This window comes from Artemia franciscana, chromosome 5 (genome assembly GCF_032884065.1).
Source record: "Artemia franciscana chromosome 5, ASM3288406v1, whole genome shotgun sequence".
Classification (NCBI taxonomy): Eukaryota; Metazoa; Arthropoda; class Branchiopoda; order Anostraca; family Artemiidae; genus Artemia; species Artemia franciscana.
Window position 1 is genome coordinate 24,594,528 of NC_088867.1, and position 25,231 is coordinate 24,619,758.

A 25,231-nucleotide genomic window follows, 5' to 3' on the forward strand; every position below is an offset into this window, starting at 1 on the left:
GAAAAGATCCTGCTCGATCCCGAATTAAAGATTCAATTGGAGCAAACAAATCGACAGGGGGTTCCGATTCAGATACCTTGTCTGCCGAAATTTGTGGAGCGACCGAACTCGAAGAAACTTCACCTTGCCCTTGAAAAATATCGACAACTGGCGGCCCAGAAACAGGTGTCTCAATAACTGTTCGATTTGAAACGTTACTACGCAAGCTAAGATTTGAGTCATCAGTTTCATTCTCTTCAGAAAAATTCAATTGATCCGGCAATTCAGAATCAAGCGATTCGGCCGGACGCGTGTAATTTTCATCGCTAATTTGACCACCGATAAAAGCTCTAGGGGGGGGGGTTTATCTACCTCGGCTTTTGCCATTGGAGATGAACATTTTACTGGAACGGATAGTTGCTTTGGTTCAAAAGCATGACTATCTGTTAGAGGCGAAGAATCTGGATATTCAGGTCCTAAATAATCATCCCACATTAACCTTTCTTCGAAACCAATGGAAATACTTTGTTTCAATATACCTGGCGTGAGGCTTGAGTCTTGACTTTCGAGTCTAGGGGGAAGCGACATTGGACGTTGTTGTGGGGGTGTCCACACAAAACGACTGGGTTGATCAGAATAGTTACCGTCACGAAGATTGTCGGGTATTGGAAATCTAGGAGTTCTAGGTAAAGGCGTAAGAGGTTGCGTACTGGTGTCAGGGGTACCAATAGAATTTTCATTGTCAATCGTCTCTGTAAAAGTAATTCTTCGATCGCTAGGCGGTAAAAAGTTGATAACAGGTAAAATAGGAGTCTGTATATTAGGATTAGGGGAATCCAATAAAGGTGCAGTTATAGAATTAGTCAGGATAGGGGTAGTCAAAATATTTGTGTTTGAAGAAGTGAGGTTATAACCTTGATCATCTGTCCAAGTTACTTCTTTCCTAGGTTTGTCAGTTTTAATCCTGTCAAATTGTTTAGTAGTTAGGTGGTCCCATGGCTGAGAAGCTACATATAGTTTAAGCCTATTAGGATGAATGATTTCTGTTTTTCCATCAGCAACTCTACGAATTTCAAAATTTATCCCATTTCCCATTAAACGAATGACACGATATGGCCCAAGCCATCTGATTCTATCGAGCTTATTGTGCCTGGCTACTGGAGGCACATGCAACAAAACTAAATCTCCTACATTGAATCGAATATCTTTTGCATTCCGATCATAATTTTCCTTTTGTTTTAGTTTGGCACTTTCTAAATTTGTTTTTACGGAATCATAAGATAATTTCTGACGTGCTAGCATTTCGGACTTGTAGTTAGATTCAACGTTATAGAATATGCAACTACTCGTAATATCTTTGAAAGGAAACCTTGGCTCTCGGAGAAACATTATCAAATGTGGATTATCTTTCAAACTCTCATGATAAGCAGTATTAATGCACCATTGAATATCATATATTCAATGGTGCACCAAGCATAGCGTCACATGCTTGGAAAAAGCATCAGATATTACCAAAATCCATTTATTTCCTGCATTTACCAATTCTGGAAATGGACCTAATAAATCAATTACAACCAACTCTAATGGTCGACTAACTTCAGGTAAACTACCCAATGGGCTTTTTGGAGTATAATTAAGCCCTTTGCGTTGACAGCAAACTAGACAACTTTGAACGTACTTTTTGATAATTGCATACATATTTCTGAAATAGAATCTCTCGCGAATGCAAATATAAGTTTTCAAGAACCCAAAATGACCACCTATAGAAGAATCATGGTATATTTCAAGAATAGATTTGATCAAAGACTGAGGAACTATAGGTAGTATGCAAACATCGGAGCTTTTATATCTCTATGAGGGGATAGTGACATGACACAAAAAATCTAAGTCTTCATCAATTACAAAATTGTCAATTTCTTTTATTACAATTCTAGCAGCGTCTGGAGGCATACCTTTGGCAAATTTTATATAATTGCTAATGGCCATGCAAAAGGGATCCTTCTGTTTATGCTCTCTGATTTTACCGTGGAAAATGTCCTCATTATCCCTTGAAATTTGATTTCCAATAAAATTAGAAGGTTTAGACGACGTGATAATTTCTCCTTTCGGACCCACAGATTTCCCAGACAATTTTCCTTCATTATGAGACTCATAAATTTGGACAGGATGGTCGGTTGATTTTCCGCTTCTAGTGATAACATGTGAGGAATTTGGGGTTTGGTATCCTGCCTGCATATCATGATTATTCCCATTTGTCCCAACCGCATAAGCAAATTCCGTGGCTAAATTTTCTGGATAAGGGTTGACTGGCAACCGAGATAATGCGTCCGCAACACAATTTTTCTCAGCTTTGATGTATTTTACAGAAAAGTCATAGCCTAACAATTCTAACTGAAATCGAGCCCATTTGCCTGTATGATCCGTCTTTTGTAATAAATACTGAAGAGGTTTGTGATCCGATACTATAACAAATGATTTTCTCAATAAATACTGGCATAAAGATCTTACAGCAAACATAACAGCTAGACATTCCTTTTGTGTGACAGAATGCTTCTTTTCAGCATCATTGAAATTACGAGAAATATATTGAAGAACTTTTTCTGACCCATTTTGAATTTGTGTTAGAAATGCGCCACATGTAAAATCGCTAGCATCGGTATGAACTTGGAAAGGTTCGGAATCCGGACTTAAATCAGGTAATCCAAGAATTGGTTCTTTAATGAGTTTAGACCGTAGTTGTTCGAAAGCTTCTATTTGTTGTTGGCCAAAACTAAAAGGTGTATTTTTTTTAGTAAGTGCATTCAGCGGACTTGCAATGCCAGAGAAATTTGGAATAAATTTCCTAAAATAGCTAAAGAGACCTAAGCAAGATTTTATTTCGTTAACATTTCGAGGATATGGAAGATTTGCAATCGATTTTATTTTACCAGGATCAAGCTGAACTCCATTTTGAGAGATTTTGTGACCCAAGAAAATAATATCGGATTTCAAAAATTCACATTTTTGAGGTTTAAGCCTAATATTAGCTTTCCTGAAAACATTGAGGACCCTTTTCAAAGTAGCTAGATGCTCACGATCCCTTTTAGAAGCAACTAGGGTGTCATCAAAATAAGTTTTGACATTTTCGGGAGAAGCAAAGCCATTAGCCTATTTGCGACACGAGAAAAATGAGCTGGAGCTGAGCATATCCCTTGTGGAATTTTCTTGTATCGATATGTTTCGAATCCTGGAGCCGAAAAAGCAGTAACATCTCGTGAATCTTCGTCCACCAATACTTGCCAATATCCGCAAATGGAATCCAAATTAGAGAATACAGAACAACCTCCCAAACTGTCAAGAATTTCGGAAATTAGCAGCATTGGAAAAGAGTCCTTCTTGATGACCTTGTTGAGCTCACGATAATCTGTCACCAGTCGATGTGTTCCATCCTTCTTTTTGACCAGCAATAAAGGAGCAAGATAGGGTGAATTACATGGTTCAATTACGCCACAAGCCAACATTCTATCGATTTCGTCCTTTGCCACCTTATGAAGATGAAATGGAATGGGATAAGGGCGAATTCGAACGGGAATGCTATTTTCAACCTCGATGTGAAATGGATCCTCTGAATAAGAACTTAAATCAAAAGCAGATTTTGCGAAAACGTCATGGTTTTCAATCAACAATTTCTCCATTTGTATGCGTCTTTCGCCATATAAATTATCCAATCGAAACCTATTTAGAAATTCTTTTACTTCTTCTTTGCGCAAAGGTTTTGTTCTATCCTTAAAATCTGATTCAGTAGTAGAAACAGTATTAACAAATGTCTTTAGTGACGGATTATTACGGTTTACAATTTCAGCAGAACCAATCACCATTTTCGGCATTTTGATATCCCTGGACGACCTATTTTCAATAATAATTGGAATTAGACCCTCCATTGGCGACACAATTTGTTCATGAATATTTAATTCAGAATCAAGATTTGAGAATTCTGATGACTGTGAAACAATTAAATCTAGATTTGAATTTACCGATCCTAATGAAGTCGTAGCTATAATTCTTTCAACACTATTTGACGGGATCGTACATTTGTTCAATAATTGGATACTATGCGTTTTAATTTGAAGCAAATATTCTTGTTTCTGTTGAGGCGATTTCAACATAGAATTGGATGTATTTCTTTTGGGAATGAATTTGTCATTTTGGAGATCAATCATCAGGTTATAACGACGCATGAAAGAATAGCCTAAGATAATTGACATTTCCATAGACTGATTTACTAAAAATTTCTCTTTGTAGGGGATACCATCAATATAGATTTCTTCTTTGAGCGAAACAATAACTTTTAAATTTTGGCCAGTTGCGCTAGTAACCTCTACGTATTCTGATTTTAATAGTTTTGAATTGGTTTAGGGAGTCTACAAAAGAATTCGCAACTCATTAATGAACAAGTAGCCCTGGAGTCAGCCAAACAGCAACTTCTAACTCCACATACAACAACTGGAATATAAGGTGCATCTCTATGCCTGAAATAATCTCGGTACGTTACAACGCGATGTTGACGGATTTTGGGGCGTTTCTAGTTTTGGCCTTCGCTCCCTCGCAAGTTTAAATGATCAAAAACCCTACTAAGTCGACACATGCGAGCCAAATGACCTAATTGTCCACATCGAAAGCATCTTTTTATACCTCTGCTTTCAACTTGATCATTCAGACTGGTTGGACGCGGACGCCAATTGGAATTTCTAATTGGGGTCGATTGAGAGTGTGGGTTGCGATAATTTTCCCCATTGTTTAAATTTTGATCAAACCTTTCCCTGAAATTTCTTTGAGGATCATTATCTGCCCTGCGATAATTTGTTGACGGAGACCTGCGATCCGAAAATGATGCAGAGGACCTCCTTAAAAATTGTGCCCACGGCCTAGATCTAGTAACAAATTGTGAACAAGAAGACCTTGGCCCAAAGTTCCCATTATTAGACCTAGCAACGTTAGTCCTGGCATTTCGCGATTCATCACCCGACGGAACCTGCGTCTGAACTTCTGTAGCCTGGGGGTTTCCGTTACATTTAGCTTTTGCGACCTGAGCCTACCATACTTGCGAATTGTGAATTCATTTACTAAAATAGTGTCAATTTCATTAGCCGATTTTGGCATTCTCGGCATAACTTTCATACCCAAATCGGATGATAAACTACTCAAAAGCAAATTTTTCAGTAAATTGTCATAGATAACGGAACTGCTGACGTCAGTTGAATCTGGTATCTTTGACATCGATAATAATTGAAGCACCTTTTGCTTAACTGCTTTAATGAAAGGGTATGGATCCTCTCCTTCACACAAAATAAGATCATGATGAATAAATTTTGACTGACTACTATTATGACCGAATTTTCCTTTTAGCAATTTACAAACCATAACCATTGTTGTAGGTTTTATTGAACTTAAAACGCTAGACGCTTCGCCCAATGTTCTCATGAAAGCAATTTTAACCTGAACCTCATCGTTTATTCTTTCATCCCATTGTCCCAACCTAGCAATTCCTTCCGAAAACAATACAACATCTGAAGATCCTTCAAAAATAGGAACCTGTTCAGTGATTTTAAAATTTCAGATAAAGAGAAAGGGGTTGCAACAGCCATTTTTATATTGACTCAAAATTAGTTTTTAAATTTTCAAAATATTCCTGAGGCTAATTTTAATTTGATGACTATTATTACCGGTAAAAGTTTTTTTTTGAAATTATATTAAGGATGACATGATGATTATACTAAGGATGGCATGATGACCGCGAAACCAAAACTCGGCAAAAGTAGCAAAGCCTGGCATACTCTAGTCTCAACGATATCTGCTCTCCTTTAAGTCTCTTCAAGATCTGCCTTTTATTCCAGATCTCCAGAACCCATTTTCGACAACTCTCTTTCCGCGGTTTCTTATCTCATTAGGACATCCGTAGGTCTCGCATACCCAGGGGATACCAATTCGTTACATAAATGGTTGCATAGTTTTTTAATATCTAACCACGACAACGGTTAATTTTCCTTTAAGGTTTTCAGAAAACTAAAAGTCTGATTGTATAAAATAGGTCCAGACCTACTTTCTCAACCTTGATATAGTTGCAACCTTCCAACATATGCTACAAAATATACAAATACATTCAGTCATCTCATTTTTCTCTTTTCAATAAAATCCAGTGTAGAAAATTAATTTTCTTTGTTGTTGATGTATGGGTTTTCGGTTCAGTTGATCCTACGGGTGTATTTTCTATTTTGATCAGATACAATATACTTCTTTCAAAATGACTTTTTTAAATATCGGTTACTATGGGCTAGAGTCTGTTCAATGTTTGAAATTGCCATTAAGATTAATGGAAATCATAGTTAAAATTAACGGATCAGCTTTTAATAAAGGTCCTTCCTTATTCGACAGTTTGTTTTTTCAAAACGCGTTTTTAAATTTTTGGCTACTATAGGGTAAGGTTCTTTGTTTACGGTGTTGCACCTAAGAGGGCAACTATCATAAAAAGAAAGAGTTTCGCCGAAACATAAAAGTGGTGAACCACAAACCTTTCGCTTAAGTCTTGGTTGCTGGGGATGTGCTGGGATTTGATATTAATATGGGTATTTTGAAGACTGGTGATTCAAAGATTGTCACTCTTGCCCAAGCAGCTCTTTAAAGCAATATCTTATTCCTGTTTTGTTATTTTTCTTCTTTTTTTGGTTTTAACATATATCAAAGGTTGATTTTGAATTAAAATTGAATATTTGTGGAAGATAGTGAAAATTAGCTAAACTAGAATTTTACATATTTTTTGCTTTGGATTCATTACTGAAAGTTCTATTTTCCTGACCAAACCCATTTCTAAGATAGCAAACTGTAGCCAAAATAGAGTTTGAACTGAAAATTTATCCATAGCCCTATAGGGTAAGGCTAAAATGTAAAGAGTTCTGACGAAGATGCAACACATCTTGAAGCATCTAGTAAGAATAGTAATTGGATTAACAATGCTTTATAACCACTAGGGTCTTGCTTCATCAAGGTTTTATCTCTGACCCCAAATTACCAAGCTAAGGTCAAGCCTAGGGCATCAAAAGGATGAAACAAAGATTTCCAAGTATCTACATAAGTTTTCAAAAGCAAACTCTTGACTTGCTGTCTTAAGGCCTATGTGAATTAAATTGCAGGATATAACCCAACACTTATCCAAATAGCCCTAGTACGAAAAAACAAAATTAAACCTTACTTTTGCGTAGCTAGAATTCTATTTGTCGGCTTATAATTCTTGTTTTATGTAGACTTATTTATAGCCTACAAATTCTTCTTTTCGAAATCTACGCTTGAAAAGTTCAGCCAAAAATTATGGATGGTAGAACCTTACGGTAAAAAACAATGACAGTTCTGATTAAATTAGAGTTCAATCAGTCAATTGTTTCACGCAAAAACACTTTTCATGACAACCTGGTTTGTCACTGTTTCACGCAAAAACAGCGGTTGAGCTCAACCACACCGAGTGGTTGAGATCAAACAGTCTCTTTGGTAGACGCGAAAAAAGGCCTAAAAGGCCTCTACTTCATAGCTTCAACAGGCAGGAAATCGCAGCTTAATTTTAGTGAGGCACCTCATCATTTTTGGAAGTCAACCGTGTACGCAATTCAACTTAAAAACTGATAACGTGACAACTTTTTGACAGTATGAAATGGTGTTACGAAGCTAATTGAAAGGTATTAGGTAAATTTCATAGTTTGCATTTAAAATTTTGTATAAATAAGGTGAATGTATACAGAATAAACTAATGAAATCTTGGGTACTATGGTTAGGCGTAAGTTTTGAAAACATTTGACTAGGCTAAGCTGTTGTAGGAATTGAAGTTATTCAGGTTAAGATTGTTGGTATTACTGGAACAATTTTTTTGGTTCATGAAACGGTAAAATTCAAGTTAACTGACTTTTTGCTATCTCGGAAAGGGTTTAGGTTAGAAAAATGAAACTTTTAGGGATGAATCTACAGACTAAAGTATGTCCCAGGAAGGTATTTTGAAGCAACTAACTCCACTCCTTCTCCCTCTTGAGGACCCTGACCTTTGATGACCTTTAAAAATATATGTGTTATAAAAGTGAAACCTTGCAAATTAGATCTTCTGCTTAATTGAAGTACAACAAAATTGTTTTCAGCTTCATAAATTTGCTCAATTCCATTGTATAAAGTTTTAAAGATATGCAAATACATTTCCTAAATTTTGAAAAAAACATTGATATGGCTCAAAATTTTACTCAAATAACAGGAATTGCATTTTCAGAACTAAAGGCAGAGAAAAAGAAACTAGTAACTGAAAATTAAGGTAAAATGTTGTTTTGTCAAAATTTCAATAGGTATAGACCTGTCATGTAGGCAAATTTAGAGGGAGAAGGAGTGGAGGTGGGCACTTAAAATACCTTCCTGGGACACACTTTAGCCTATAGATCAATCCCTGAAAGTTTCATTTTCCTAACCTAAACCCTTTCTAAGATAGCAAGAAGTCAATTAACTAGATTTCTACCCATGAAACTATTGTTATTAGATGCATTTTGACTTTTTGAACATCTTTTCTCTCTTGCAAAACTACCACAAACTCACCATTATGGTGAGTTCCATTATTCCAGCCCAAATATTTTTGTATTTATACATATAGAATCACAATCATTTCCATTTTTATTGACTGGAAATTTGAAATTGCTAACCTTTTAAGACCAAAAATTGCTCTGTGGCTTTTAGAGACAATTTGTGCAAACTTTAGATTTGGATATTTTTTCTTGTGAGAAATTTTTCAAGTATGTCTTAAGGATTTTATAATTACTCAATACCAGTGATAGTGCAATCAATCTTACAGAAAAAAAAGACTAAAAAACAATAGAAATTGACAGAAAAATGACCAACTTTTGTGGAGTTTTCTCTTATGTATCAAGCAGGTATGCGGCAAGCAGGCAAATATCAATCACATAATTAAGTAAGCTTATATTGTGACACAAGCACCTACAAAATAAGTATAATAATCAGTAAGAGAATCTATGTCTAATCACTTTAAATGGAGAACTCTACATCTTCCTTCTTTAGGATTTGTTCTTTTTCAAGTGATCCAACAGGGGTTTTGTGGCTAAAGGTTTAATCTGGCCAGCTCCTTTATAACCCTTCCCAACCTTGTTGTCTTCAGATTTGGTTGTACTGGGTGTGCTGTAGCTGCAGCTTTGGAACCAGGAGGTAAGCTTTGTGGTTCCTTAGGGTTTGTGTAACATATAGACCAGCCCCCTCCCCTCTACAAAATCCAGGACCAAATCCCTCATTCACACCCCCTTAGAAATCCTCAAATATAGGACCAAATCTCTCATCCATACTCATCTAGGAACTCTTAAATTCAGGACTAAATTTCTCAGTCACACCCCTTTAGTAAATTTCAATTAGAAAAAGGTTTGAATAAAATCATTTAGAATTTATCAGTTGCTAAATTTAACAGTCTGCATAATCCAACGCAGTTGGACTACGTGCATTTAGATAAGTCAAAAGTTACTTAACAAGTTAAGTAACCAGTTATTCTGACCCATGGGTTTTTCAACTCAAAGCCAAAAGGGAAATCCTTGCCATAAAAACAACTTTTGGAGGCGAGACTAGTCACATGATTAAATGTTACCAATAGTAGTGGAGGTCAACTTCCACAGGTCACTAAGCCTGTCTGGCAGGTGTTTGTTCAGAGAAATCGCGCGTTGGATATATGAGCCCAACGCAAGGGCGAATGGTGAGTCTTAAGGAAGGATTCGAATTGTCAAGATCAATTTTGCTCATGTTCACCTTTTCATGCAATAAGTCATTGAAGCTGTTTTGTCAATAGTTGTATATTGTAAGTAAATAAACCTTATTGTATTTAATCATCTTTTGTCTATGTATTAGGGCATCAGGTACAGTTCCTCTAGCTTTCAGGTACGGTCCCAAGGGAATCTATATTTGTTTCAGGAGACCTCAAACAACACTGAGATGTTTCTGTCTCCCAGGTTACCGGGGATTATATACGAAGCCTTTTTATTTTATTAATAATTTAGCTCCCATATCCACATCAAGCTATTAAGACTTAGAAAAGTCCCAAGCAACTCAACGCCAACCCCCCTTAAGATAAAAGTACAACACAAACAAATTATTAAACAAAACCACCCCGTAACATATGGCGCGGTCGGGAAAAGAAATCAGAAAAAGGAACTGAAAGTACCTACGCAATAAATGCCTACTAACATAGACAAGTATGATTACTTACATTTATTTTTTGATTTTAAGTGCAGTGCAATTTTACCTAGCTTTTTGAATTTTTAGGTGCAGTGCGATTTTATTTCTATTTTGCATTTTTTGTATATAGGTATACCCCATTCAAAAAATATCAAAATCTTTAAGAAATTAGAATAAAACAGTAATAAAATTAAAAAAAAAAAATTTTGAGAAAATTTTAAACCACATATTTAAAAAAAAAAAGCCTACAATAAATATGGACCAGGAACAAGATGAAATATTAAAAGCGCAGCAAATTATTGCAACTTCGGTAGAAATTGCAAAATCATTACCAGAATATGAAGGAGATACGGACGTTGATCAATTCAACATCCATTTAGGACAATTTGTGGAAATGACAAAAATTGACCTAAAAGTATTAAAAAATATGTTACTTTTAAGACTGAAAGGACAGGCGCTAACATTCCTAAAACAAATAGAAAACTCGATAGGTACAGAAGCAACCTCAACCATTAACTCAATAGAATTATTGCAACAGGCCTTCCAGAAAAGATTCATTGACACAAGTTCATTGAATAAACTGAAACATGGCCTAGTTACTTTCGAACAGACACAAAACGTTCGTGAGTACTTGCATAAGGTTAGAATCGCAACAGAAGCGCGATACGGTCCAGGAGAAGGGGAATTATATGAAAAAATCATACTAAATGCATTTAAACAGGGACTAAACCCAAAGTTATACCGCCTTTTGATAGCTAAAAATATTGATAACCTAGAACTAGCGGTTCAGGAAATAGAAAGAGCCGTAGAAATTGATTCGATTGTCCTGCAGCATCAAAAACTGTCAATAAATGCTGTAGAAAACAAAGCCCATGTAAAGTCGAGAGATTCCTCTCCGCGATTTTTCTCACGAGAATCATCGCCCAAACCTGTTCGAAATCAAATTCGAACAACTACACCTCCAAGACAAGTACGTTTTGCCCCCAATAATCAATTAAGGGCACAAACTAACAATGAACCATTAAGGTGCTACACCTGTAGCCGGTTAGGACATATCGCAAGAAATTGTTTCGCAAACAATAATTATCGCCAAAATATTAGGGGAACGGGTAACCGTTTGTCCAGGGGGACAAACTATAGTGGGTACGCCCCTAGAGGCAATCGAGGGAACACCTTTGTAACAAGAAATAATTACCCCACCCAAAATCAAAATTTCCAACGCAATACATATCAATATCGAGGAGGGTATCGTGGAAGGACAAATCAACCCAATAATAGTTGGAACAGAAGTACAAGAGGAAATTACATCAGCCGACGGCAGCCATATAATAGCTCCATCTCAAATAATAACCAAGGAACCCAAAACAGAACAAATGAAAGTTCTACATCTAACATCTGGGAGTCCCAGGGAAACGATATAAGCCCCCAAAATTCGTAGGACCAAAATTTGGTGGCAAGATAATTTATAGGTCCCCTCCAGTAATAATACCATTTTTAAGTGCAAATAATAATAATATGTTACCAGTATTTGAGAATTTCAACGCAGGGAATATTTATTTCTCAGCCCTTATAGATTCAGGAGCAACCGTAAATGTGATAAATTCATCAGTATTTAATAAATTACCAAACTATATTAAACGACGAATGAGCAATATCTGTCCCAATTTATCAAGTGTAACCGGACACGACCTGGATGTGAAAGGCACTGTGTATCTAGCCTTGCGCAAGGATAACAGAAATTTCTATACTCGATTTATAGTTTGTAAGAATTTTCCATACGAAGCAATAATAGGCGCAAATTTTTTAAAATCAAATAAAATATTATTAGATGTAGCAAATTCAAAGTTTATCTACCCAACGGACACCACATCAATGATAAATAACATACAAGCAAACAAAGTAAGGGAAAATATAGGTAACATGAAAGAGTATAGAAACAAACAAATTCAAGAAATTTGTTATTTATGGAAAAAACTTGAAAAAATAGAAACTTCAGGAAAAGAACCAGCGGAGAATCTTTTAAATTCAATAAAAGAAGAAAATAACGAAAAATATTATGGATTTGTAGTGCGTAAGACAAAAATTCCCCCTAAATCAATGCAGAGGGTCCAAATATCACAAATGTTAGAACCAGTTAATGATAAAAATGAAATTTGGGTAGCATCGCCATTAAAAAATCTCCCGAAATATGTAGTTTGTGAAGAACAAATTATAAATTACGAAAAGGGAGAAGGTTACATTTGGGTAACAAACACCCACGAAAACGACCTAATTACCCTAAGTAAAGGTACATGTTTAGTAGAGATACAAGTAGTATCGGAATCCGATATTAATAATTGGAAAAATTTGGAAAAAAACTTCGTGAATAATATTAATGTTTATGTTGACAGAGAATATCCACTGACGCGATCTCAATTCCTTGAGAAATTTGAACTAAGTCACATAACCGACGTGTCATTAAAACAAAAATTATGCGACTTATTATGGGAATATAAAGATGTCTTTTCGACATCTGAAGATGACATAGGACTTATCCCATTTTATGAACACGCAATACAAACCACGGGGCCGCCAGTTGCAAAACAACCATACAGAATTCCTTATAAACATAAGGAATGGCTAATAAACAAAATACATGAACTCGAAAAAAATCAGATCATAAGGCCAAGCATAAGCCCATACTCTGCCCCCGTTATTTTAGTCCCGAAAAAGAATAATGACCTTAGATTAGTGGTAGATTATAGAGCCTTAAATAAACAAGTAGTAAGTGACAAATTTCCCCTACCTAGAATAGACGAAATTCTAGATTCAATATCAAATAAAAATAAAATATTTACTTCCCTAGATTTGACACAAGGATATCATCAAGTAAAAATAGCTGAGGGCGATGTTTTTAAAACAGCTTTTTCAACAACAGAATGTGGTTCTTATGAATACTTAAGAGTACCATTTGGACTAAAAACCAGTTCGAGTGCATTGTGTAGACCCCTCCTTCATTTACTAAGAGGCCTAAATAACATAATTCATTTTGTTGATGACGTCATAGCTATGGACAAAGACGCGGAGGACCATTTAGAGACACTAGCAAAAGTGTTTGGGAAATTTAGAGAAGGCAATTTAAAATGTAGACCAGAAAAAGTAAACCTTTTTCAAACAAAACTAAAATTTTTAGGAGTAGTTGTAACGCAAGGACAAATTTCCCCAGACCCTGAAAAAATAAAATCCGTTAAAAATATAAAGCCCCCCCAAACAATTAAACAATTACGAGGAATCTTAGGATTAATGAGCTATTTCCGAAAATTTATAAGAAATTACGCACAAGTTGCAAAACCTTTAACGGACCTCACGAGAGGCAACCCACAAAAAATTGTGTGGTCTAATACAGCTCAAAATGCATTAGATCATTTAAAAAAGGCTCTAACCTCAGAACCTATTTTATCGCTACCCGACTTCCAAACAGGACAATTCGTTGTTACAACGGATGCCTCAAACAAGGGAATTGGGGCGATCCTCTCCCAAATAATAAATGGGGAAGAAGGAGTAATAGCGTACGCTTCTCGCACCCTGACTTCTGGAGAAAGTAATTATTCTGCTACACAGCTTGAATTATTATCGATTATCCACCATTTGGACAAGTTCAGACATTATTTGGTAGGCAGAAAATTTAAACTGCGTTCGGACCACAAAAGTCTGCAATATTTGCAAACTTTCAAAAAGCCAACGGGAATACTCGCGAGATGGATTTTGAAAATCCAAGACTTAGATTATGAATTTGAACATCTTAAGGGAAAACAAAATGCCCCATGTGATTATCTAAGTAGATTTCCAGATAATACCCCAGTAGAAGATGAAAACGAAGAAATCAACACAATAAAAGCCAAGTATGTTCCAAAAAAGAAGGGTTTAAAAATGAAATCGGTTGAGAATAATTCGGTTGAGAAGGAACAGAAAAACAGCCCACTTTCCTTAAATTCTATAAAAATGTATCAAAAGAAAGATGATACTTGTGCCGCTCTAATAGAATATTTCTTATATGATAAAGAGTTACCTGATGAAATGAAATCTTTTAAAAAAGAAATTGATAACTATTATTATGATTTCGACGAAAAAATACTATGTAGGATAATAACCGATACTGATAAAAGAAATCAAACTTCCGTTATACCAGTTTTACCCCAAATTTTGGAAAAACCCGCTTTTGAATTCTTTCATTCTGACGTAGGAGGTCACTTGGGATTAGATAAGACATTCCATAGATTAAAACAATACTTTTTCGTTACTTCAGCCTTAACAAAGTTAAAGAATTATGTTAATAATTGTGAAACCTGTAATTTAAGAAAAAATCCTCAAGTCTACCCGAATCCAACGATAGGAAGAACGCCTACGGCCCGGTTTCCATTTGACATAGTCTCTTTTGATTTATATGGTACAAGTGGAGGATTACCCACTTCTAATGAAGGACATACCTGTGTACTGTCAGTAATTGATCATTTTTCTGGTTTCACTTTTGCTAAACCATTAAAAAATCAAAGCGCCTATACAACGTCGAAAGCTCTCGCTAAAATATTCCTTAATTTCGGTATCCCTAATACAGTATTAAGCGATAACGGCCCTAATTTTGTATCGAAAGTAACCAAGGATTTAATGTCTTTCCTTCAAATAAATAAATTGGTATCGACCCCCTATCATCCACAGGCCAATGGGAAAATCGAGAACAGACACAAGCTATTCTCTAATATTTTAAGTATTTATACGAAAGAAAATCGCAGGGATTGGCATGAAACCTTACCTTATTTAACAAATGTAATAAATACAGCTTACTCCCAGGTCATTCGCGATAACCCATTTTATATATTATTCGGACGAGACTTTAGAATCCCTTATAATGAAATTATAGAGTCACGACAATTTTATAATGATTCTCAAGATTATAAACAAGAATTTATCAATAGAATGAGGAAAACTTATAAACTTGTAAAACAAGAAATAGAAAGATCAAAAAGAAAGCAAGAAGCAAGAAATATTCCTAAGGTCAAAGGTAAACTCGATTTCCAAGTAGGAGATTGCGTTTACTTAAAAAATGAAAACAAATCAGACGGCAAGAAACTTTCGGACCGGTACCTAGGACCGTTAAGAATAATTAAAAGGTATGATAATAATGTTACATTTAAACTATTAAAACCAAAAACAGGAAAAATTTATAAAACCCATGTTAGTCGTATAAAAAGGGCAAAATTCACAGAAACATGGACCCCTCAACCTTCAACATCAAATACCTCGGAGGACGAAAACCAACCACCTCGCTCTAGATTAAGTGAGCTTAAACCTTTTAATTTCAAACAAGGATATTTTGAGAACAGTAGTGATGAAGAAAAATTTGATGAATTTCTAACCATGACAAATATGGTCACCCCCCCAAAAAGTACCCCCGTTACGCGGAGACGGAGGAATAGCGATTCCTCTTCCAGTGAAGAATCAGAAGAGTTAGACTATACAATTTCTCCACAAACGCAATTTTTCCCGGATCGAATTTCGACACCTTTTCCACCAAAACGTTTCCCCGACAATTTGGTGAAACCTATTTCACCAATAGACAGACCTTTATCGTTACATGATGAATTAAATAAGGCTATACAAACTCCTAGGGACATAGAGTCACAAAGAGACAATCAACCCCAAAAACAAACTTTAAGAAAAGCAATGGATATCATTAATTACCCCATTAAGACTAGACAAAGTACATTTTATACTGATCCATCTGCTGATGAGCAACAGTATCACGATATAACCGTCTCAAAGGCAAAACCAAAGGACTGGGTATCTTGGAAGGAAACCTTAATGCAAACTATTCCTCACCCCCCGGAAGACATGGCTTTCAAGCAGTGGAGGCACCCCAAGAAGACAGTTGAATCCTCCCAAAGCTCCCAAGAATCGTTCAATTCTCCCGAGCCCAGAGATCAACAGGACGAGTCAATCAATAAACCCTCCACTTCACGAGGAGAAGAAATTTACGAAGGTCAAGCTGGATCTACACCTAAATCTCTAACTTCCACTTCAAGAGAACCAGATACTAAATCTACAACTAGTTCCTCAGATACTGAGAGTGAATCAGGCACAAATGAGCCCAAAGATGTGGAAGGAACAAGACCACAGAGTGCAACTGCCCAGGCTAAAAAGGCACAAATTAAAGGCCAAAAATTTCTTAAAAAACAATATAAAAAGTTTGACCTGATATCGCTAGCGAAGCCAAAGAAAAAAACCGAGTCTACCGAAGAGAAGGTAACAACAAGGTCAGGCCGAGTTGTCAAAAAACCAGATAAATTAGATTATTAATAAAAGAAAAATAAAAATATATCAGTCCTGGATAAAATAAAAAAAAAATAAAATAAATAAAAATAAAATAGTCTTTTTTTTGCTAATTGTTAATTGGTTACACTAAGAAACCATCCAATAATAAAACATCCTTAAAGGAAAGTACTTTTCAGGAAGTCTGAAAGACTCCAAGTGAAAAATTGGCCTATCTTATCAAAAAGTGCTCATTATTCTAAGTAAGTCCAAAATCACATTTTTGCTAAGATTAACCGCAAGAGTGCAACTGCTTCATTAACATTTTTCTTAAAATAATTCCTTTAAGTTAAGGATTATCTTAAGGGTTAAAATTAGAACTGCCCCGTCGACTAAACGTTTCGCCAGATAAGTAGGCGAGACACTTCCTGATTCTTAAAAACTTTAATTTATCTAATAATATAACCCGTAGCTTTGGTAAACTATCTTACCACAAGTATAACTCAGCTGTAACAAAACGTTGATTAGAAAGCTTATTAATATTGCTAAACCTTACGCATAGACAGACGATTTAGGTTTCGAAACTAGAATTACATTCGAAATTACAAGAAGTCTACTATACACGAAACCTGAATAGAGAAAGCGAGGCGCCCTTGCGGGTTGTAGTGGCAAGGCTTGACGTGTTTCAACTTGCTTTGCCGCGTACTACCTGAGGGGACTCCTTGAAAGCTACTTCTTCATTGTTACAGCCAGCAGTAAAGTGAACAAATAAAAGTAATTTGCAACAAACTGTAAATTGAATTTTGACAAAACCAAATTCTCCGTGAGCCAGTAGTCGGTAGTTTGTGCGGATACTGCTTATGAATTGTGTCTAAGTTCGTACGCTGTATCCGTGCGATTTCCCGAATAACTATTTCTTCATTGCTTCAATCCATATACGTTGTATTTCTCTGCTTATTACTTGGAGTGTAATTCATAATTTAAGAATTTTTTTTTTCATTTCCGATTTCTCCAAGTTATTAAGTCCCTTTCAACTTAATTTACTACCCCATTTACCACCAAAATATGTCCAAAGCTGTTATAGATACAGAATTTATTTCAATTATCCATGCTAAGGAAAACATTATATACGCGGCAGCGATCTTAGTTCAAGATGAGAATGGTAAAGAGGTGTATGCTGAAACATGGTACCTCAATTACGATTTAACAAAATTTGAACCTCATACATATAGATTTGGCTTAAAATTAGCGAATACTCCTAAATATCGACCCGCGAGAGGAGAAGTAAAAATAAAATATTCAAATAAAAATAAGAAAGGAAAAAACTTGACAAGCCTTCAACTATTAATAAGAAAACTACAACAAAAATTTAATATAAGCTATTGGTTTTGCAAGGGCCCAAATCAAACTGATCTACTTTTAATTAATAAATGTAGACCACCTAAAATTTGTTATAAGATCGAAGAAAATGAAAATTGTATTAAGTACGAAGGAATTCACCACCCCTTAGATGAAATCCGACATTACGCCAAATTTATGTATGATCCAACGTCCCAAGATTACGCAGTAAGGGGAAATAACATTTTCTTAAAGAGAAAAAAATCGGTAGAAGCAAAAAAAGACGCATATAAAGGTAAATTAAAATCAAAAAAAAATTCAAACAATAAACAAAATCTACAATTTTTTTTAGATGAAACACCAGAAGGACTCAAGGCGGAAAAAGGTAATTACTCATTAGATAATTAGCCTGCTTATACGTGTGACTAATACTAACCGGGAAAATGCCGCGACAAAGAACCTTAAGTAATACCGACACCCTAGAACCCGACCAAGACCTGATGTTTGCGAGACCAGAATTTTGGATTTCAAATAAAACCCTAAGTTTACCAAACCTCTCAGTAATAGACTATGAACTACGGGAAATAATCTTCGAATCCGCAATAACTAATGCAATAAGAAACCTGGAATATAATACCTTATATTCATTATTGAAAGTTCCCGTTATTTTTAACGAGGAACTCTTAATACACGGAATAATCATCCTATTATATGGATCATTTTCATTAGATATATTGAGCAAAGATTACGATTATAGGCACAAAAATGCTGCATACACCTTCGCAGCCCTACTCCAAGCAATGCCCCCCGTTGCGTATCCTTTGATAGCATCTTTAATACGCGAAAATTTTTGGCACATAGAACAAGAATCAGGTTTCAAAATACTATGGCCCTTAAAGTTTCTAGACTTACTACTAAATGTGAATTACAGAATAGTGGAAGATGAAAATATATTGTTGGGAATATATGAACACTATTTGAGATACAGTACCAATTTTGACCCAATAATTGTAAAAAATTCAATCCATTATATTTATGATGAACAGTATATGGAGTTAACAAATGTAACAACAAAATTCTACATGAATGATGAAAATTTTGGATCAAAAATTTTGCCAGATAAGGACATCATTGTGTATGAAAAATTCCTAGACACAGCTAGCCCCCTATGCTTTCGTAAGGAATTGATTTATAAAATAATTCACACAACCTCAGATGAACTCAGTCTAAAAGATCTATGCAGGAAGAAAATACGGCAAACATTAAGGAAAAGGGACATTAATTATTCCATGCAAAGCCTCCATATTCCCACTTTTCTAAAGAAATACATAATGTACATGGAAAACGGCCCCGAAATCAACGAAAAGGACTTCCAGTTAACATTTAAAACCCCCTACCTTTTGAAGTCAGCGTACAATTTAATGGCCAATAGTGGGCCAATTTTAAGAATAACAGAAAATCATGAAATTGACGGTTCCTTTTTACCCTTTACCTTTTTTTTCCTCCCCCCTTATGTAACTTTTCTAATTTGTAGACAAGGAAGAACCGTGTAAAATAAAAGAAAAGTTTGGTTGGAAAAGAATAGAAATCAATACCTTAATAAACACGTCATACGCGATTCTAGAAGAAATCAGTATCAAGGTAACCGCCAATTAACTTACTAACCTGCTTATAACTAACAAAAGTTGAAGAAGAAATATCATGCCATTAAAAAGAACCTTAAGTTATCCCAACCTCACCAGGTTGAGGAATGGGGAAAGTTTTGATATAAAAACTAGAACCATAAAAACTCCCTCTAGATACCTGAAAAACCGAACAGCTTGGTTTCCATGTAAAACACAAAGTTTGCCAAATTTGTCAGAAAGTGAACACAAATTATCAGGCCAAGATTTAGAAAATGCCGTTAAGAAAGCAACAAGAGAATTACAATACCAAACTCTCTACAACCTTCTCGAAATTCCTGTAAGCATCACTAATAAGCTAATAACAAGAATTTTGTTCATCTTGTTATTTTGTTCATTTACACGCAAGATGAGAAAAGAAAACTTCCAGTATAAACAGCAACTTGCGTCTCGGACTTTTACGATCTTACTTAACAGAATCCCCCTCAAAAAATATCCTCTAGTTGCAACATTGATCAGCGAAAATTTTTGGAGAATCTATAATGACGGAGGCTATACAATCATATGGCCTCTCAGATTTTTGTCAATGTTGATAAAAAGAAATACAAATGTCTTGTTGGAAAAACCAAGCATACTAAACAAAATTTATAAAGACTACAAGAACCATTATTCAGCTAGTAACTTGATAAGAAACGGTCGAAAATTCCATATTTATGAACCAGATTATAATGAACTGAAACAAATAATCTTTACCTGTAGCGAATGCGATGACAACTTTGCGTCAAAAATAGCGCCTCAAACAGATATAATCGTATTTGAAAAATTAATGAACTGTAGGGACCCCCTATTTTTCCATAAAGTATTAATTTTCAAAGTAATCCATAACGCGTCAGGACCCTTAACCTTAAAAAAACAGTGCAGAAGGCACGTCCGACTTCTTATGCGGAAAAGAAATATAAATTATACCCTGCGGAGCCTTCAAATACCTAAAAATTTACAAAAATATCTTATGTTCGCGGAAGACAATTCAGAAAATAAAGGTCAAATATCTGAATTAACCTTTTGGTCAGCTCCTATTCCTAGATCAAAAGATTTTTTATCATATATAGGCGGACCAATTTTCAACGTGCAAAATAATTTCGACATCAACTGTGGAACAAAACTGTCTACTTTACAAAAATTTTAAACCTTTGAGTAACAAACAGCTAATCCCGCGAAATTATCCATGAAAACATGCCTAACTCTTAATATAACCCAATTTAATTTTTTATAGAAATTGGACTGGTCTAAAGATTTGAAGTAATGGAATCTCGGCCGAATTACTTCCTCGCAATCCAAGTTAAAAACCCTCAGATAAGGATGAATGCTTCATTAATGCAAAAACACGTAATTGAAACAAACCCTATGTTAACAAAAGCCTTAATCAAACAAAACTCTTTCCATCTAACGTTAAAAGTATTGCATCTGAAAAATAATACCGAAATTGAACATGTAAAAAGTGCTTTTGTCAAAACCATAGAAAAATATAGACAAAATTTCACGAATGAAAAACTTTATCTTGATTTTCAAGGCATCGGGGATTTCCTTGAGCAAATTATATATGCAAAATTAGAGAACGAAGAGGTAGTTAAAACGCGCCTAAATCCAATCATAGAAGAAATCTCGAGAGAAATTACCAAAAGCGGAGTACAAATTGTAAATCAAGAAAACTGGAAGCCACATTTAACGTTAGTTGACCGAAGAAAAGTAAAAAAGCTAAGGAAAGAGGCACGAAAACTTCACCCCTCCTTAACTTCCAATTTTAAAAACATGAAATTTGGAAGAGAACTTGTAAACGGGTTACAATTACTATCAATTTTCGGACCCAAAAGCCAAGAAAACTATTACGAGATAATAGCAGAAGTAGTGTTTGCACAAAACACCCCTAAATGCTAAAAGTAAAAAAAAAATAAAATAAAATCAAATGAAGTAAAAACGTTTCAGGAACAGAAAGGAGAACGAAACAGGAAATATATAGCGGTAAGGAAACGATTTTTCAAAATAAATTACGCTTACCAAAACTAACATTACAAAAAAATATATATAACCTCCGTATAACTATCTTAATTCATATACTTATAGTAAGATAAATATGTTTAGAAATTACCAAAATCGCCGGACCTGTGAACTTTACAAAATATTATAAATAAGTGTAATAGCATATACCACACGAAAAATCTAAACTTAACACTTAGCCTACTAACCTTTAGCCTACTACTTAAAAAAAAAAAATTTTTTTCTCTTCGCATAATTTTAACAAGAGCATGTAACAAAATTCAATCTCTTACCTTATGCGATCTACATGGATTCATGACACGGTCCGAACTTTGAAAAATACTTCAAATATCAAGCTTTGAAAATACAAGCTTTGAAAACATATCAAAACACAATAACTATATTTGATAAACATTTGTTCACAAAGTATACTTATGTATCTCGCTTAGATAACAGAATATAGTCTTCCCATCTAAACAACTGAACAATGTATTGTAAGACGAGACTTTTATATAACGATAAACGAAAGCAACCTTTAGTATAAAGGCCAACATAGTCGCATCATCCTATTGAAATATCGCTACTTACAAAGTAATACATTGTTCTTAATTTGACTAGCTCTCATTCCAAATGCAAAGTGCTGTAGTAAAACCCTCAATTATTATCTACTTACATCTACTTGAGGAAGTAAATACCTCAAATCTAAAGGTTTTTCGAAAAGCCATAATTATCCGGCACATCTTCAATCGACAAGATAATTGGGATAAGAAAGTATTTCTGCCTAATGAAAAAATGCTTATTTTTTTTTTCCTTATTCAATCAAGTTGAAAATAACACACTTATCTATTTCATAACTAAACTGAAAATTTTATACAAGGAATAACTTAATGAGAAAAAACATTTAATAAATCGTATGAAAGTGCGCCGTATTACACTATGATTGTGATACAATCTATTCTTAATTATGATACAATATAAGATTATATATACAAACAAACTAACAACACGCGACTTTTTCACTTAAACTAGGCTAAAATTCAACCGAATTTAAATAAGTGGTTAAAAGTTTTTCTTTTCTCTTTTCTCCCAGTTAGGCTACTTAATTTTCAGCGGAATGAGTCCAAGCATAAAACGATGCTACGTGTCGAAATTAAACCCTTGTACCTCAATATAACACCTTCAGCCAATTTGTGCCCGTCTGGCATAGCTATAATTATCTCCCCAAAGTACTTGCCAGGAAAGCTCTGATCTATATCTTTGAGATAAAGTTAATAGGCCTTATAATCTTATTATATAATTACAAACCCTCATTTTAAGCTTTAATACTATTATTTTAAAATATAGGCTATATTATAAAGGCTATTATTTTAAACTATAGGCTATATTTAAACAACATGCTTAGTACATGTGTACATATGTGTATAAATTTAAACATATAAACCTTACTTACCCTACAAATTATCACAATATGCTTTACAATAAGTATTCTTCAAGAAAAAAAAAAAAAAAAAAAATAAAAAGGAAACAAGTTGTGAAACTTTTCAAATTCTTAATCTAAAGTTTAACTTATTTTAAATAAGTACAATATAGATTTGTACTACAAAGGACTAGTAGCCTACAACTTATTAATTAAGTTAGGCTAAGATCCTACTAAATTTAAAGACGATTTAAATCATAAGTCAAAAGTTGTTTTTTTTTTTTTTTACAACTAAGCTAATTAGTTTAGAGCTGGAAGGAGTTTAAATACAAAAGAACACTTAACTTATCGAAAGTCAAACTATTATACCTCAATAAGACACCCTCTCGAATTTGTGCCGATTTTGTAAAATGATTGTTTCTCAAAGTCCATATAAAACAATGGCTGTAATGGGTTAGAAACATAGTTACTAGGCCTTACAATCTTATAATATAATAATTGTCCCTACCTTTAAAAACTCCAAATTACATTAACCAAACCATAATTAGATCTTACCCAATTAATGCCATGAATCAAAACCTTAACAATAAAATAAGCCTATCCCTCTATTACATCTACTTAATTAGTAATTTAAGCCTCAAGCAGTATCAAGACACAAGTTATTTCATACTATATGTGTTTTAAGCAAATTTTCCCCTTGGTTAGCAAAATTTTAAACGATTTTAGTTTTTGTCTATTTAGAGTTATAAAGAAGTTTAACGGCGATCCTCTCAAAATACAAGTGCTATTAATTTTTTATATATCTAAATATTTTTATAACTAAATATAATAACTTTAATATAAACATTGCCAATGTCTATCCATCCCCCCCAATGAGAGTAGAGAACATCTAATAGGTCCTGAGTTAACTCCATCCTAGACCTAAAATAAAACTTAAAAAAAAAAAAAAAGTCCCTAATAGATTATTAGCGAGACTAAGCTAGTACTTTAATTTTCTAAATGCCTAATGATTGCACCCTTGAAATATTATTATTTTATCTTCCAAAAACACACACCAATTATTAATTTTCTGACAAAAATTCAACATTTTTGAGAAAAATACATGAGACTTTTGCTACTAGGTTCTCGGATCCACCGAATACGATTGTATGATTTTCGTTAAGATTCTGTGATTTTTAGGGAGTGTTCCCCCCTATTTTCCAAAAAATCCTTGTTTTTCTCTATTTAAAATAGCCCCTTTTCTGAAATGGGCGGTGCCAAAGATCTTCCGTAATGACACTTAAGTCTATTCAGACACAAGTCTTCATTGGAAGCATCTTTAATATTCTTTAATCCCCCAATTTAAAATTATTGATATTTTTTTAATTGATTTTTTTTAACACTATATCGTAATGACAATAGTGTGTTAGCCCCTTGAATCTATCTTCAAAACTCCAATAATACTTAATAAATCTCAGCGTCGCGCAATCCATTTTTTCTTTCTATCATTTTTTGTCAAAAATAATTGATTAAATATTAATTACAGATAAGAAAGATGATCTTAACATTTTTGATGACCATGTGTATAAGTGCCCATACACAAGATGTCGTAAAGCATGGAATAATATTCAAACACGAAAATTCACTTCTAACTAGTAACAATGCTTGGAAAATTTTTATGAAGCTAGACCCTAAACCATTTGAAACATTATTCCAACAAGTTATAAGACTGGAGAAAAATACATTTGACCTAAAAGAATCAATTTTTCAATTTTTAAAATCAGACAAGGGACTACAAGCAAGCAAAAACAACCATAAGGACAAGAAAGAAACATCCCCTAACTCTCCCAAGGTCAAAACAAAAAGAATAGTAGATGATTTTGATGCGAAAATGGCCGAAATCGATAAAGCTATAGGATTCGGAAAAACCATTGAAAAAAGAAAACGAAGGTCAATTAACGAGGACCAAAACTCAGATATCGATAAAGAGACCCAAGATACAATTGAGTCAATCAAGACACAACTTAGACAAAGAAAATTTTACGATGGACAATATGCGCTATTGAACGAATTGCCCACAGTATGGAATTTCTTCAAAGAACTATGGAATGGATCAAAACAAATTAACAGGGCTAAGAACAGACCAATACAAGAAAAAATAGATTTATCTGAAATAAAACCAACAAAGGTTGAAACGAGAGACATAACCAGTATTTCCCTATACACACAGCAAACCGCTACAATTGAAACCCAAGCAACAAGCATTGTATCTGACCTCGTAACGCGAACAAATAAAATACCAGAGATAATAAGAGGTATAGAAAATATTGAAGTGGGATTGAATTCCACT

The 25,231-nt window shown here is 34.4% G+C and overlaps 2 protein-coding genes across 5 annotated transcripts in view; one reads left to right on the plus strand and one right to left on the minus strand.

Annotated features, from left to right (window-relative positions):
* LOC136027145 (E3 SUMO-protein ligase RanBP2-like) overlaps positions 1 to 25,231 on the minus strand; it is a 46,816-nt gene that overhangs the window by 3,224 nt on the left and 18,361 nt on the right. The window lies entirely within an intron of this gene.
* The window catches only part of LOC136027144 (transmembrane protein 19-like), a 78,510-nt gene continuing 60,861 nt past the window's right edge, over positions 7,583 to 25,231 (plus strand). For 3 of the 4 annotated variants that reach the window (XM_065704114.1, XM_065704122.1, XM_065704119.1), the window contains exon 1: positions 7,583 to 7,682. The gene's annotated coding sequence lies outside the window, so the exon portion shown is untranslated. Of the gene's footprint in view, positions 7,690 to 25,231 lie in introns of all 4 variants that reach the window. The other variant, XM_065704117.1, reaches the window with a different exon arrangement.